Source organism: Oncorhynchus nerka, linkage group LG26 (genome assembly GCF_034236695.1).
Source record: "Oncorhynchus nerka isolate Pitt River linkage group LG26, Oner_Uvic_2.0, whole genome shotgun sequence".
Classification (NCBI taxonomy): Eukaryota; Metazoa; Chordata; class Actinopteri; order Salmoniformes; family Salmonidae; genus Oncorhynchus; species Oncorhynchus nerka.
The window spans coordinates 13,090,709-13,108,995 of record NC_088421.1 but is presented as its reverse complement, the minus strand read 5'-3'; the positions used below and the strand labels follow the sequence as shown (position 1 = coordinate 13,108,995).

General features: G+C 39.7%; 1 non-coding gene across 1 annotated transcript; it reads right to left on the bottom strand.

Moving 5' to 3' along the window:
* Positions 1–17,871: 17,871 nt before the first annotated feature.
* On the bottom strand, positions 17,872–17,943 carry trnat-cgu (transfer RNA threonine (anticodon CGU)). The gene has a single exon. It is a non-coding gene; the product is annotated as a tRNA-Thr (tRNA).
* Positions 17,944–18,287: the final 344 nt, after the last annotated feature.

The window sequence follows — 18,287 nt, the reverse complement described above, 5'->3', positions numbered from 1 at the left end:
TTTCAAGCATAGTGGTGACTGCATCATGTTATGGGTATGCTTGTAATTGTTAAGGACTGAGGAATTTTTCAGGATATTTTTTTTACTGAATGGAGCTAAGCACTGGCAAAATCCTAGAGGAAAACCTGCTTCAGTCTGCTTTCCACCAGACACTGGGAGATGAATTCACCTTTCAGCAGGACAATAACCCAAAACATAAGGCAATATATACACTGTAGTTGCTTACCAAGATAGTGAATGTTCTGAGTTACAGGTTTGACTTAAATCTGCTTGAACATCTATGAGAAGACCTGCAAATGGTGATTTAGCCATGCTCAACAACCAATTTGACAGAGTGTGAAGTATTTAGAAAACAATAATGGGCAAATTTTGCACAATCCTAGCGTGGAAAGCTCTTAGAGACTTACCCAGAAAGACTCACAACTGTATTCACTGCCAAAGGTGATTCTAAAATGTGTTGTCTCAGGGGGTTGAATACTTATCTAATCAATACATTAATTTTTCATTAACACAAAATGTAACACAAAATACTGTCCCCATGACAACATCAAAAATACTTAAATACATGTTATTTTGTCCGAAATACTGTAGAATTACATTAATTAATATGGAGGGCTGCTCCGACAAGCCAATGTGGCCGACTGGTGGCTTCAAAGCCTCTCAATGGCCAATACATAGCATCAACAATCCAGGGTTTATATACACCATTGGTAACTACCAGTTGAAGGACTGTTCAATTGGATGTTTCCCAGATGTGGTAAATTCCCACTTCCCACTTGGCTACGGACGCACCATAACACCGCTAACCATCTACTGCAGAGCTGTATAATATAACTCATTGAAAGCACAAGACATAGATCTACATTTTGACATATTGTGGAGCGTTGTAAAATGTATTTTTGTTTTGTTTAAATCATTAAAAACTAAAACAAAAACTATACAAAAACAACTAAATGTTTTAATGATTTAATTAAGCTGAAGAGAGGCACTTACTATATATTTTTTGGTGGGAGATAGGAAAATATGTTTTTCATGAATTTGAACACGTGCTCTTTATGAAAGAATGTTAAAATTCGGTGAAATCCTACGTTTGTTTTTACTCACCATCACACTTTAAATGATATCACTGCCAACGTTTTGGCTTGGTGGCCCCAAAAAAATGATCTCCATTGATCATTATGTAAAGAGTAATTTAAGAAGCCGAATTAGGAACCACTTTGGCATATTGTCAGGCATTACATGCATTTGAGCAAATATGCAAATGTGCTATATATATTAGAAATACGTACATTTTGCGTGACATTAAATATATTAAAATGTATTTGTTTCCCGGTATGAGTCATCAAGTAAAGCCCCTTGCAGCCTGCAGACAGTGTGGCCAGTGGTGAGTTGGCCTGAAATGGGAGTGGATGCTTCTGCACAGTGGCCAGATAGAGCTGAGGACTGGGAGAAACAAGTATCTAGGGCATGGCCCAAACAACACTCACTCAATTGTGTCCAGCCCTTCACTGGGTAATGGGCGATGGAAGTCATATGCTGTGGTCGTCACATGCCAAGGCAGGAGGAGAGAGGGTGCTTTTAATTCCTCATTTTCATGTTGGCCTGTTAACTTCCTTTTAGAAGCTCCTCACTTTCATTTGACTAAGAGGACATAATGTGGTGCGTCATTTACATAATTTAACTCTATCCTTTTGCCTTGCAACCCAAATGTTGAGTTTACTCTACTCCTACAATTTCTCCATTACATTACACAATATGTATATTCATATTACACACAATATGTCAAATACCATTATTAGCTATACGATCTATCTTACCTGTAATTCAAGGTGGCACTGGTTCATAAGACATTTTAACAAGACAGGAGTAAGTATGAGGAACCACAGTAGCTAAAATCGACCATTTCCCACCTCACAGGTCATGCCAAGAAAAGAGCCTCTGACTGCCAAGGAGTTCATTTCTTGGAGCGGAGCAGCCCTTTGTGGGATATGTGGTGTTGCATCACAACACCTATTGTCACATGACCGAAGACAGGCTGAACTGGAAAACATTTATCATGTGCTTCAATGTTTTGAATATTACTGTAGCTGTTTGGCAGGCTCTGCTGTTTCTCATAAAAGTGAACACAACAAGGTTTCACCATCTTGAAAAGCTGTTTACATATGACATGTTAGTAATCAAGTGTTAGTAATCAAGGTGACAGGCAGTGAGTGACACATTGCACCCTCTTGGCTGCATCTAGGTGATCTGGGGTGTAATCATTAGTCCAACATTTGCGAACAAGAGTTTCTATTGGACACATTCAGGTATGTTTATCCCTGTTTGGTTCCGTTTGCTTCAGTTTAAGAAACGTTTTTCGACATAATGAATACACCCCTGATCACACGCAAACACATTTCACTTTCATAGCAGCCACATACAAACAGCATTATCACAAAAATTCCTTCTCTCATCTATGTGATTTGTAAGTCGCTCTGGATAAGAGCGTCTGCTAAATGACTTAAATGTAAATGTAAATGTGATGTGATCTCCTCTCACCCTTTCCCTTCGCTGGACTTCAGTGCACAACAAATCAGCTGTCTGTGACCAGGCAAAAAAAAACTTTCCAAGCCAAACTTTCATATCATAACCGCTGACCACTACACACACACCCTACATCTTTAGCTGGTAAAAAAATAACAAGAGTTCTAGTGTTGGATAGCCAGCTAGCTAACACAGCATCCCTCTCTGTCAATGTACCCAGTGGAAGACGGGAACTCAATATCCTCAGGCTACACCATGGTGCTGCCCTACAGAGTGCTGTTGAGGCTACTGTAGACCTTCATTGCAAAACAGTGTTTTAATAAATTATTTGGTGACATGAATATATTTAGTATAGTTTTATCTAAAAACAACAACTTTTTTAGTGTTTCACTGTTTTATTTTTAAGGATGGTCCTCCCCTTCCTCCTTTGAGGAGACTCCACTCATGTAGACATGAAGAGGAGCAGCTGTGATTATTAATGCTACCATCACCCAATAAACCTACCACTCAGGTCCACTCAGCCTGCTGAGTCACCATGTTGACCATCATTCACATGGCAACTTACAGGCCTATAATCAACCGATGACTGGAGTGTGTGTAATCTGATAAGGAAGTTAGAGGGATCTGTCTCATCTCTTTCATGACTTGGAGAGGAATGACTTTTATCTTCACTTCTTTGGTGAGAAAAGACAAAGGGGAATGTGTGATGATTCACAAGGAAAGGGTCCTGACTTGCAGAAGAAGATTGTGAAAATGCTTTGCAGCAACTGAGGGTTTTGCTATGTGCAGTGAAACATGTCTCAACCTGTCTTGTGGGATATAACTTTAGCTAAATAGAAGAGAAATGTAAGTTATTTTTATTAATTGAGGTTGGGTTAGAAGAGTATTTCTCATTAAAGTACAGAGGGATGGAGCCATGCAATTCTGTCATGCACCCATTATTTTAGAGGGTTCACAAAGTATGTGATGATGGAGGGGGGGCGCGGGATTGGGAGCTACAGCTGAGCTATAGCTACTATTACAGAAAAACAACAACAAATTTTGTTTTATATATTCATCAAGAAGGAATCAATAGGCTACATAGCTTGATCAAATTCATTTACAAACATACCTCCTGCAAGTCCTGCTCATCACCAGCAGCTAAAATCTAATCAAACGCTGTGTGTCAATCAACACTCTCTCTCCTCCTTCACTGACGATACTGTCTGCACGCACTAGAGTATCGAGCATCCTGCCTAGCATATCTTTGCTCATGGTGCACCTTGGAAGGAACCACTTACTAGGGAGGATGTAGGGATACTCTTTGCCTGGTCCAGTCAGTGTGCCTGCTTTGTAAAATACCACTGACAGGTATTTTTTTAGAAATAATTCATGCATAATAATAAACTGTTTAGTAATCATTTGAACAAAAACAGCACAAATATGAGGTGCCCTTGTGGCCCCTACGGCCATGCCACCTCTATGTGGTTATAGCATCCTTTTTTTATCATGTGTTCACCATGAGAATGCATTTTGGCTCTATTTTATTGCACTTTTAACAAGAGACATTATAGATGGCCCAAATAGATTCTGCCAAACAAGAGGCCATACAACAAAGCTGTGTGTCTCAACATTTTCTCTGTTGTTCTGTCCCCGTCCTCTACTCGTCTCATGATAGACATTCATTAATTTGGTTTGGCTGCAAAAGGCCTGCATGTGCTTCTGGTTAGAGGCTGTGCTGCACTGCATTAATCAGCAGAGAAGGCGTGGTTCAGCTCAGCCCGACCTATCCCCCCATCCCTCTTCCTTGACCCCATGACTTATGAAAATTATGAGCATGGTTCTGTGTGGACTAGCAATGATCTTCTCTCAGTTAGGCAATACTAAAACAAAGAATGCAGACTACTAGGTCGCCATGCAATTATCCCATAACAGAAAAAGAGGGAGCGAGAGAAAAAACATTTGGCCATGGATCATGAAATGTCCCACTGGGCACAGACGTCAATTCAAATAAAATAAAATAAAATTGTATTGGTCACATACACATATTCAGCAGATGTTATTGTGGGTGTAGTAAAATGCTTGTGTTTCTAGCTCCAACAGTGCAGTAATATCTAACAATTCACAATAATACACACAAATCAATGGAGTTAAGAAATGTATAAATATTAGGACAAGCAATGTCGGAGTGGCATTGACTAAAATACAGTAGAATAGAATACAGTATATACATATGAAATGAGTAAAGCAGTATGCAAACATTATTAAAGTGACTAGTGTTCCATTATTAAAGTGACCAGTGATTCCATGTCTATGTATATAGGGCAGAAGCCTCTAAGGTGCAGGGTTGAGTAACCGGGTGGTAGGCGGCAAGTGATGGCTATTTAACAGTCTGATGGCCTTGAGATAGAAGCTGTTTTTTAGTCTTTCGGTCCCAGCTTTGATGCATCTATACTGACCTTGCCTTCTGGATGGTAACGGGGTGAACAGGCCATGGCTCGGGTGTCCTTGAAGATCGGGTGTCCATGCTCAGCCCCCTCCTGTACTCCCTGTTCACCCACGACGGCGTGGTCATGCACTCCTCCAACTCAATCATCAAGTTTGCAGATGACACAACAGTAGTGGGCTTGATTACCAACAACGACGAGAAAGCCTACACGGACGAGGTGAGGGCACTCAGAGTGTGGTGTCAGGAAAACAATCTCTCATTCAACATCAAGAAAACAAAGGAGATGATTGCGGACTTCAGGAAACAGTAGAGGGAGCACCTCCCTATCCACATCAAAGGGACAGCAGTGGAGAAGGTGGAAAGTTTTAAGTTCCTTGGCGTACACGTCACAGAGAAACTGAAATGGTCCACCCACACAGATAGTGTGGTGAAGAAGGCGCAACAGCGCCTTTTCAACCTCAGGAGGCTGAAGAAATCTGGCTTGGCACCTAAAACCCTGACAAACTTTTACAGATGCACAATCAAGAGCATCCTGTCGGGCTGTATCACAGCCTGGTAAGGCAACTGCACTGCCCTCAACCACAAGGCTCTCCAGAGGGTGGTGCGGTTTGCACAACGCATCACTGGAGGCAAACTACCTGCCCTCCATGACACCTACAGCACCCGATGTCACAGGAAGGCCAAAAATATAAAATCAAATCATCAAATCAAGTTTTATTGGTCACATACACATGGTTAGCAGATGTTAATGCGAGTGTAGCGAAACGTTGATTTAAACAGTGTGTGCCCAGTGGAGTAGGTCTTGCACGATATTCTATGTAAATTGTGCCAGTCAGCATTTTAAATCCTATTTGATATTTTCAACTGGGAGGATAGAACGCACTCCATTTGGTTTTATATTCAACTTACAGTAACATTTCCCTTAGACAAATGGCCTCTCAAAGGTAAGAAACATGATCAGTTGCAATGATGGATTGAACAAAGGGAGTCTTTCATACTATTTGTCACCATTTGATGTAAGAAAAAAGTAAAATAAGCACCATTGTGCAAAATGGAGCATGTCTGTCATGTGAATAGTCCTCGTTTTTCAGAACCCTGTCAATACAGCACCCTTGAAACACTGTCAAGGGGTTTGTTGACATTCTGCCAGAGGGCCGAAGCATAGAGACATATTACCTGCCTCTTTCCACAATGTTCCGACTACGGTGGACTCATAATAGCTGGCAGTGCAGCTTGTCATTGACCCACAACAACATGGCTACATCCCAAAGTCATAACCCAACCAGCCAAAATAACTCTGAGTGATTTCTTAACCACTGAATCAACAGGAGGATCTTATTTTGCCTCTGTGTTTTTACCTGCCTATTTAAAGACAATAACAACACTACCTGCATTTCTTTTCCGGCATCTTTGCCTAATGTAGATATATCTTTAGGTACCTACATGTCCATTGTGGTTGTTAATTAAGCTGTTACTCCTGGGTCTGCATGCTAGAGAGCCCTGGGCCAGAATGCAGTAACCAGGGCCTGCTACTGATTCATTTGAGGGCTTCTCTCCAAGGCCTGGCAGTCACATGAGGAAGCTGAGCTCTACTGCACAGAGCTGGTCTCCAGGGATGCCTGTCAAGGATTCTGGATTTAACAAGAATCATAGATTCAGTTCATGTAAATCCTACTTATTGCTCAGTGAGGAAAATGTGCTATGCTGTGAATTGGAACTTTTAACCCCCCCCCCCCCCCCCCCACACAGTTTTGTTTGGGAATTGTACATGCACCTAGATTTTCAATAACTGTGTCCAATTGTGTGGTCTGTCCATGCACTTGAGTGTGGTGAAAAACCGTGCTTGGCAGCATGACAGTGAAATAAAGCAGTGCACATCCCCATATGTCTAGCAATTGGTCCACTTTTGATGACCCTCCTGAGTGTTCACATAGGTCACAGGACAACGTTCAAGTATGGTTTATAGATGTGATTACTACAATGAATCTTGTCCAAATATGCTCAATGCTAAACACGTGTTGCCTTCACAAAGACGTCTCAGAAAACGAGACGTGCGATGAGTCATATGATCTGCACCCCCTAAAGGCATATTCAGTGGTGTAAAGTACTTAAGTAAAGTCGTTTTTGGGGTATCTGTACTTCACTTAACTATTTATATTTTTGACAACTTTTACTTTTACTTCACTACATTCCAGAAGAAAATTATGTACTTCTTACTCCATACATTTCCCTGACACCCAGCAGTACTCATTACATTTCGAATGCTTAGCAGGACAGAAAATGGTCCAATTCACACACTTATCAAGAAAACATCCCTGGTCATCCCTACTGCCTCTGATCTGGCAGACTCACTAAACACAAATGTAAATGATGTCTGAGTGTTGGAGTGTGACCCTGGCTATACATACATTTTTTAAAAACATGAAAATTGTGCTGTCTGTTTTGCTTAATCTAAGTAATTTTCTATTATTCATACTTTTACTTTTGATACTTGTGTATTTAAAAACCAAATACTTTTAGACTTTTACTCAAGTAGTATTTTACTGGGTGACTTTCACTTTTACTTGAGTCATTTTATATGAAGGTATCTTTACTTTTACTCAAGTATGAGAATTGAGTACTTTTTCCAACACTGGGCATATAATAATTTCTCGTGATTCAAATGGGACCTCGGCACAGTAGTTACACAAATGTATATTGTTACGAACCCAATAACTAGCCTATTAATATTGTTTCACTTGCTTTGCCAAGGGGTTCTAGACCTAGTTACATGGTCTGTTACCTGAATAAATGTGTGCATTTATGTGAGAAATCAGCTTTTGATGACAGTGTTGGATGCACATGTGCCCAGGAGACAGCTACTTACCGAGTTAAGGGCCAGCTCCATCTTGAAGTATTGGATGGCCATATATGAATTTAGTTTAAGTGAGAGCGACAACTTGGTAATATTTTGCTGGACAAATTTCTATTGTCATTATTACATTGTCATACCAAGAGAGCACAGCCTACAATCATTTGTCTTACTGTGTTAATCATGTTTGGTGTCTGATTCGAGCATAAGAATCAAGAGAATCATCTAAATTCCTTCCCATTTAGCTTCAAATGCATCATGATGTCCTCTGATCGCTGGTTCTACTGAAGCTCTAAATATAACTGCTGAGGCAGAAAGGGTAAATGTATCCCCCTCGCTGTGTGAGGGTGGCTTGTCATGTGAGATTTTTCAATATACTTTACCCAGCAGAGTTCCCCTGCAAGGTCTCTGTGTGTCCCTCTCTGTCTAAGTAGTCCTGCTTCAAAATGGGACTTCAACAGTGCTCATCGTGAATGACAACGGAATCTGACATCAGCAACAATAGAGCACTCTACAATAGGATTAGATGTGGGTGTGAGTCTTGGCTGGAAGGGTTTCATACCGTGCCTATTGCTTCACACGTGTCTTGATGTTTTGGACAAGGAAATATATATTTTTCCTGACTAACATTGTTATAAAGCATTCCCGATTGGAACAATTCCAAACTTTTTTATCATCAAGAATGTGTAACACTTACATTGTAACAAGTGTTGTTATGACATTGTTCTTACACTGTATTAAGGTTCAGGATTACTGTAATTACAATAACTACAATACTTGTTGTATTACATACAAGTAAGATCAGCATCTGATGAATGCTGAAGGACTGAAACTAAATGTGTCATCCCATCTTGTGGTCCTGTCCAATGTATTATGTGCATTGACAAGAAAAGGCACATTTCATCTTGCTATGCCACCTGGTATTTTGTTTAAAAGCTGTGTGTGTCTGTGTTTGTGTGTGTACGTGCTCTTGGCCTGCTAACTCTCACACCCTCAGATTGTTGTATCTGGCAGGCTGTCAGTGTGGAGAACTGCGAGCAGAGATGATTAAACAGTAAACTGGGGCTGTGTGCCCTTCTCTCTCTGCTCTGCCTTGTCTGAAGACCACTAAATAACACTAGGAGGACTCATGTGCATGAGCGTAGTGAAAGAATACATGCCACCATCTTCTATTCACTCACACATACAAATCCATTCATCCTATGATGAATAGAGGGAAGGTTCTTGAAGACACACATACACTGAGTGTACAAAACATTAAGAGCGCCCTTTAAATGGCACACATACAGTCGTGGCCAAAAGTTTTGAGAATGACACAAATATTAATTTTCACAAAGTCTGCTGCCTCAGTGTCTTTAGGTATTTTTGTCAGATGTTACTATGGAATACTGAAGTATAATTACAAGCATTTCATAAGTGTCAAAGGCATTCATTGACAATTACATGAAGTTGATGCAAAGAGTCAATATTTGCAGTGTTGACCCTTCTTTTCAAGACCTCTGCAATCTGTCAATTAACTTCTGGGCCACATTCTGACTGATGGCAGCCCATTCTTGCATAATCAATGCTTGCAGTTTGTCAGAATTTGAGGGTTTTTGTTTGTCCACCCGCCTCTTGAAGATTGACCACAAGTTCTCAATGGGATTAAGGTCTGGGGAGTTTCCTGGCCATGGACCCAAAATATCGATGTTTGTTCCCCGAGCCACTTAGTTATCACTTCTGCCTTATGGCAAGGTGCTCCAGCATGCTGGAAAAGGCATTGTTCGTCACCAAACTGTTCCGGGATGGTTGGGAGAAGTTGCTCTTGGAGGATGTGTTGGTAACATTCTTTATTCATGGCTGTGTTCTTAGGCAAAATTGTGAGTGAGCCCACTCCCTTGGGTGAGAAGCAACCCCACACATGAATGGTCTCAGGATGCTTTACTGTTGGCATGACACAGGACTGATGGTAGCACTCACCTTGTCTTCTCCGGACAAGCTTTTTTTCCGGATGCCCCAAACATTCGGAAAGGGGATTCATCAGAGAAAATAACTTTACCCCAGTCCTCAGCAGTCCAATCCCTGTACCTTTGCAGAATATCAATATGTCCCTGATGTTTTTCCTGGAGAGAAGTGGCTTCTTTGCTGCCCTTCTTTGACACCAGGCCACCCTCCAAAAGTCTTCGCCTCACTGTGCGTGCAGATGCACTCACACCTGCCTGCTGCCATTCCTGAGCAAGCTCTGTACTGGTGGTGCCCCGATCCCGCAGATGAATCAACTTTAGGAGACGGTCCTGGCGCTTGCTGGACTTTCTTGGGTGCCCTGAAGCCTTCTTCACAACAATTGAACCACTCTCCTTGAAGTTCTTGATAATCCGATAAATGATTGATTCAGGTGCAATCTTACTGGCAGCAATATCCTTGCCTGTGAAGCCCTTTTTGTGCAAAGCAATGATGACGGCAATTGTTTCCTTGCAGGTAACCATGGTTGACAAAGGAAGAACAATGATTCCAAGCAACACCCTCCTTTTGAAGCTTCCAGTCTTTTATTTGAACTCAATCAGCATGACAGAGTGATCTCCAGCCTTGTCCTCGTCAACACCCACACCTGTGCTAACGAGAGAATCACTGACATGATGTCAGCTGGTCCTTTTGTGGCAGGGCTGAAATGCAGTGGAATTTTGGGGGGGGGATTCAGTTCATTTGCATGGCAAAGAGGGACTTTGCAATTAATTACAATTAATCTGATCACTCTTCATAACATTCTGGAGTATATGCAAATTACCATCATACAAACTGAGGCAACAGACTTTGTGAAAATGTATATTTGTGTCGTTCTCAAAACGTTTGGCCACGACTGTACACAACCACGTCTCAATTGTCTCAAGGCTTAAAAATCTGTCTTTAACCTGTCTTCTTCCCTTCATCTACACTGATTGACGTGGATTTAACAAGTGACATCAATAAGGGATCATAGCTTTCACTTGGATTCACCTGGTCAGTCTATGTCATGGAAAGAGCCGGTGTTCTTAATGTTTTGTATACTCAGTGCAGAGTACTATATGTTGATGTAGAAGAAGCCTCTAGAGAGGAAGGTTGTACAATTAGAAACACAACAGTCTAAGGACTGGCAAGGACCAGGATACATTGGTCACATCTGGAATCTTAACGGTGGTTGTGACAATCCAAACCATTTTGTAGGTCATTGTGAATGTACATTGCTAATTCAGAAGAAAATGAGGTTCTCCAGTGCATTCCTCTCCTCTGACATCAGTTTGTCATAGCAAGAGGCTTTTGGGGATTCATTTTTACAGTTTATTAGTTTATCACAGAATATAATCAACATAGTTTTGATTTATGCACAGCAATGCATCAGAAAACATTCTACATCGTTTGGATTTGAGGTATCATTTAATGGAGATTACTCAAAGTATTACATCCATTGGAAAAAAGTCAAACAAGCTTATGCTATTATCTCATTATATTGAACATCAAATGTCTCAGATTAATATCTTGCAGTCCCTTTTAAAGATATCTCAACTACGACAGTCATTTACTTCATCATCTACTTCTTGAGGCACAAGGCCCCTGATGCAGAAATTACTGTATACCAACCATTAGAGTTTCTACTATAATTATTAATCAGTCTATTTAATAGTTTATCTGTTGTTTTCTCATCTTGTCATTCAGTTTAATATTTTTAATTCTCATATTGCAATATTCATGTTTCAATATTATTACCATAGGCATTCGCTGTGATGTTTTATTTAAAATCAATAAAGGCACAGATCCTTTCTGCCATGTCATTTAGATTGGAACGTTCCGTTGAAGGTATAGGGTGTCAATAATGACTTCCCCAGCTGTAACTGCCTCCCGCACGATAAGCAAAGACAAACCTGTCTGGAAAGCCAGCAAATGCTGTGATTCAACACAGCCTGACCATATTCTTCACACACAGCAAGGGAAGGTGTTTACGACTTCACCGTCACATCTCACGATGCAAATTATTAGTTTTGATTCCATATGTCCATGGCTGGGATATGTTTACAATGATATAGATGTGTTTATTTACTGATATTTTGAGAGTTTATTTAGATGGGCTTAGTTATAGATATCTAAATATCTATTCTGCTCACTCACAGTATATCCCACATAGAAGGAAGTGCTCTCCTGATAGCAGTAGCTACAGGCTTGTGGACATACAGAGAGCATGATGGGTGTGAATGACCACTGACCACCTGTTTTATGTCTTAGCCCGCTTGCTGTGCAGCATATTTCATGAAGATGAGCAGAATTGCAAATGGCCTACTGAAAGTGTTCCTTTTAATCAAAATTCCATTGATCTTTTTGAATTGTTTTTATTTCACCTTTATTTAACCAGGTAGTCCAGTTGAGAACACGTTCTCATTTACAACTGATAGAGCAAAGCAGTGTGACAAAAACAACAACACAGAGTTACACATAAACAAACGGACAGTCATTAACACAATAGAAAAATCTATGTACAGTGTGTGCAAATGTGGAAGAGTAGGGAGGTAAGGCAATAAATAGGCCATAGAGGCGAAACAATTACAATTTAGCATTAACACTGGAATGATAGATGGGCAGATGATGATGTGCAAGTAGAGATACTGGGGTGCAAAAGAGCAAGAGGATAAATAACAATATGGGGATGAGGTAGTTGGGTGTGCTATTTACAGATTGCCTGTGTACAGGCACAGTGATCGATAAGCTGCTCTGACAGCTGATGCTTAGAGAGGGAGATATAAGACTCCAGCTTCAGTGATTTTTGCAATTTTTTCCAGTTATTGGCAGCAGAGAACTGGAAGGAAAGGCGGCCAAAGTAGGTGTTGGCTTTGGGGATGACAAGTGAAATAGACCTACTGGAGTGTGTGCTACGGGTGGGTGTTGCTATGGTGACCAGTGAGCTGAGATAAAGCAGGGCTTTACCTAGCAATTCATCTATTCTCCCTCATCTAATTTACAAAACATTTTGGTAATCGAACTAAACCATCGGTTTGTTATTTCAATTAGTTGATCATGAATCCACAGCTGCTGTGACTGCACTACACTGCACAAATTATTCAGGGGCTTAGTAAATATTATCCCCCAAAATATATGATTTTCACTTACAAATTCAGGTTTTACTTCAAAACTTGTAATACCTTACTTCATTTGTATGTGTTCAAAGAGCATGACATTTGGACATGTCAATTCAAAAATTAAGTGTATAATTTACATATCCATAATATTTACTCTCAGCTTAATAATTAAAGAATTTCACAACAACTTGCCATGTGGCCTCATTTTTAGAGGATTGTGGGTAATTCTAAATGGTTTGACTTTATGATACTTTTACACAACTTCATATGCATGTTTCTGCATCAGTATTAAGCAGCTTGTTGTGCTATGAGGTATAATGGATCATGATGAACTGATATGAAAACCATCAGGCAAATTGACGTTCAACGATGAGACCACCCATTCCCAGCATCAACAAGGTTACACAACCCTTAATGCTAGAGACACATGCAGCATCTTACAATGGACACAGTTCTACCTCCACTGACTGCTAGTGGAATGCGCACTGTGTTCAGCAATGGGTTAAAATGGCAAATAATCAAAGACATAAAAAAATATTTGACATGATCACTGAAAGTAACTGATCAAAAAGATGAAGTAGATCTAACTGTTTTGGAATTGTATATTATACATAGCAATACCTCATGTTGGAAATACTCAAAAAGCTGATGCAAAAAGCTCATTTAAAAAAAAGTAGAATTAGCACAATATATATATTTTTTTACAGTGTATAGTAATTCAATGATCCCAGTCATCTGGAATTGAACAGAAAAGTGATACACAGGGTCTGTGAGCGGACCTAGGTGCAAAACAACTTAATGGTGCACTCAAGGCCATCTGTGAGAAGCACAAATTGTAGGCATGACATTATGTGAACTCCCTACCAAAGGGCTTGTTCAAGCCAAGGGAGATACATTGGCAATGTTAACACAAACAAACATTGAGCAGTGGCTTGTGTTTGTGTCACATGCTCTTAGCACTGAAAGAGTGTGTTCTGGCCTTTGCCTCAGGACTAGGATGGAACAATCTGGGCTTTGAAAGAAGACACGGCTCCTTTCTTTAAAGGGAAATTCTAAGAAGTCAAAACTCCCCTGCGTTAATATTTTGAGGAATTTAAACGCCTCCTTACATGTTGTAATTGATGCAAACCTCTCACAATTGATATAAAGCCAATAACCATACTGAATTGTGATTTATGCAATGCAATCATTATCTATTCATCATTAGAAGTGAGATAACTATCTACAAAATTATAATTATTCTTCTACCTACAGTACATGTAATACTATTTATAAACGTTACACTGTGGACCTAATTGCATCTATGACAAATAAACAAAATACAGGTATAACCTTTTCTTTATCCTTAGGCATGAAATTAACAATTTGACAGAGATGTACACTCCCATTCAAAAGTTTGGGGTCACTTAAAAATGTCCTTGTTTTTGAAAGAAAAGCACTTTTTTTTTTGTCCATTAAAATAACATCAAATTGATCAGAAATACAGTGTTGACATTGTTCATGTTGTAAATGACTATTGTAGCTGGAAACGGCAGATTCTTTATGGAATATCTACATAGGCGTACAGAGACCCATTATCAGCAACCATCACTCCTGTGTTCCAATGGCACGTTGTGTTAGCTAATATAAGTTGATCATTTTAAAAGGCTAATTGATCATTAGAAAACCGTTTTGCAATTATGTTAGCACAGCTGAAAACTGTTATTCTGATTAAAGAAGCAATAAAACTGTCTTTCTTAAGACTAGTTGAGCATCTGGAGCATCAGCATTTGTGGGTTCGATTACAGGCTGAAAATGGCCAGAAACAAAGACCTTTCTTCTGAAACTCGTCAGTCTATTCTTTTTCTGAGAAATTAAGGCTATTCCATGCGAGAAATTGCCAAGAAACTGAAGATCTTGTACAACGCTATATACTACTTCCTTCACAGAACAGCGCAAACTGGCACTAACCAGAATAGAAAGAGGCGTAGGAGGCCCCGGTGCACAACTGAGCAAGAGGACAAGTACATTAGAGAGTCTAGTTTAAGAAACAGACTCCTCACAAGTCCTCAACTGGCAGCTTCATTAAATAGTACCCGCAAAACACCAGTCTCAACGTCAACAGTGAAGACGTGACTCCGGGATGCTGGCCTTCTAGACAGAGTTCCTCTGTCCAGTATCTGTGTTCTTTTACCCATCTTAATATTTTATTTCTATTGGCCAGTCTGAGATATGGCTTTTTCTTTGCAACTCTGTGGTCTATATGTTAGTTCATGTTTCAACAATGACTTGTTTACAGAGGGCAATTGGTTTTGCAGCAAGGAGCACATACAACGTAGAAACATAAAAAAACACATTTCAATCACAAAGATACTAAATGTAAAGGTAGTACATACAATGCTAGTCATTAGTCATGGGTTGGCAGCCATCAATATAAATATATCAATATTAATGTTCAACATGAGCACTAGTAGTAATAGTACAAAGCAAGGCCTTACATAGAAGGTAAGTACATTTTCAAAAACATCAATTCAACATCATCATCATCATCAAAAATATGGTGACCTAAAACTAAACATAAAAAATGATGATTACATGATCATCATCATCAACATCATCACCATCATCATCAGCCTATGTAATGGAATCCAATACAATAAAGCTAGTTAGGACATTAATCCAAGGGTACTGTGAAATGTATAGAGGGGAAATAGTTGGGTTAGTTAAATCTGATATATATTTTAGTTAAATCTGATATATATTTTAGTTAAATCTGATATATATTTTAGTTTAATCGGATATGTATTTTCTACACCCCCATAAGCACAATGATAGGAGATCAGTGCAAGAGCAATAAGGATTTTTAGGGGCATTATGATGGTGAAACTGAAACACAAGTGCCCCCAAAAGCCCCTCATTCTCCCTGCGGTGTTAGATTTGAACTTCACTGGGCACCACCGCCTGCCACTATTTATTCTGTCCCAACATAATCACAATATCATACAAACATAAACTTGGGCTAATTGGTTTTAAGATGAGAGGGTGAGTCCCAGAAGCGGGACTTTGCGGGCCAGTTGGATTCTGATCAAACTCATCTCGCCCACAAGATCCCGTGACTGAGACCACACGAAGGCCACCTGACATTCTCATACACATGACAAGTACTTATAGATACAATATTACATAATCCTCAGCTTTTGTCCTCAACTCATTTTCAAAGAGTGCAATTTGTGTGTAGGCTATTGCATAACTGACATTGGGTTATGGTCTAGGTTGGGGTTTTGTCTGGCTATAAAACCACTCACTGTTATTGAGAATGTGTCAGTGTCAGCCTGCTATAATAATTAGTTAATCTAGCTACATCCTACAATAAGGCTGATTTCATGAGAACAACGGCTTTACAGTAGCCTGTGTATTTTATACAAATGATGTGATTACTGATTATGCAATCCTCATGATTTAAATCACTGTGCAATCCTCGAACATATCCTTTCATAAACTACACACTTGATTAGCATCAAACTGACATTTCCTGTACAACAACTGGATTATAACGTGCACATTAATATCATATTGCTGCAATATACCCCTCTGTATAGAATGTAAAACAACAGGTTTTAATATACAGCTCTTGTGTGCATTTAGTGAATTCACTGGGCGTTAGTTGAGTCCCAGACAGTGTCTGGTGCTCCATAGAGAGTTCAGGTACTCTCAGACACAATCTGTCTGCTACTCTGAGAGACCACCCCTTGAAAAGAACAGCACATTTAATACGACAAACTAATCATGCAAACATAATATCAAAACAATAGCATTATCTAAACATTCACAGACAAGTTTAGCGTTCATTGTGCTATTCAAAAGGATCCATAACAAAGTCCTATAATTATTAGATAATCGGAGTGAATAAGAATTACCCTCGCACCTGCTGGCCCTCCCAGCCCCGGTAGACAGACGACATGTCAGCCCCTCCGACCTCTCAAGCCAAACATCTTCCGTGTGTCATGGATATAACATCGCTTTAAACTTACCATGATAATATCAGACCAGTCAGCAGGATAGGAAGGAACGACTGTCTGATTTGATCTGTTGTTGTTTCTTTAAGTATCCGTGCTCCTAGTGGTGAGCTCAGCGGTGTCTGGCGGATTTGACTCAATGCATTAAAATAAAATCTCGATTACCAGCGCCTCAAACATTGCTTCGTGGTCACGCCACGAGGTAAGAGAGGCGGTGAAAGGGGTGATGCAATCTTAAAAACAGACAACAGCAATATGGCATTTATCCAAATATATTTGTTTTTGTTGTTAATTATAGGCTGTTGGAATTCAGAAAAACATTCTAGGGGGTTCGTAATAGGAGTCAGAGATGGCGTTGTCCTGCGTTGTTTTCTGCAACTATCGGGGAAAGTTTGGCCTACTGTAAATGGAATTATGAGTTTTATTTTCCTGAAAGTATTATACAAATATTGAAACAGGGAAATGTATTCCTCGAAATCTACGGAGCTTCACACTGTTTTGTGCGTTTATGGTGCCCAGAACAGGGCTCCGCGCGCGCCAAAAGATTTTCACAATAAGGCTAATGATGAAAGGGTTTGAAAATGCAAATGAAATGGAATGTGACAAAAACAAAACATTGCGGTGTTTTAATGTAAAATTCTTACAAAAGTCCCCATGTCTCTTTTAAAATATAAATATATTGCGCAATTTAGCACACTAATTTAGGCAGTTGCTGGCTATATGTCACGTTTCACTCTAGCTACAATATTATGTACACATTGTAAAGGAAATATTGTATGGACGCATTAAAAACTTTCATGTGTTTGCTACCCCCTATTGATGGTAAAGTAGTCCCACACAATGTTTCAAAAGTCATGTATGCAGTCGAAGTAAAAATCAGCAAAAATGTGACTGTTGTGACTAATCACGCTTTCCATTATAAATTCTACTTCGAGTATGGTAATGTTACATAGATCTTTGATTTAACAGAAATGCTATTGATAATCTCCTAAAAGGCACGGACGGGGTTCGAACCCGCGATCTTCGGTTTACGAGACCGACGCCTTACCACTTGGCCACCGCGCCTGCGCTGGTTAGCGCATGAAAGAGTGTTCCTTATCTCACGTAGACGTACATGTTACACAGCGAACTCGTGGTGATCCTATGAAATTAAATTCCACTGAATTTTTAAAATTTAGAATAATTTTTTTCATGGCTTATGCCGTGTGCATGTATTTTTTGTATGTTCTACACTCAAACTATTTAAATTGGAAATAGGTAATGTTTTGTTTAAGACAGAAGTAACACAATTTCACTTGAAAGGGAGTAGCTAGTAGGGCCCCTAACAATGCATGTCAAATATAATGTATTTTAGCATAGGCCTATTTAAATGAACATTTGGTTTGAGTAAAAAAAAAGAACAAGGCAAA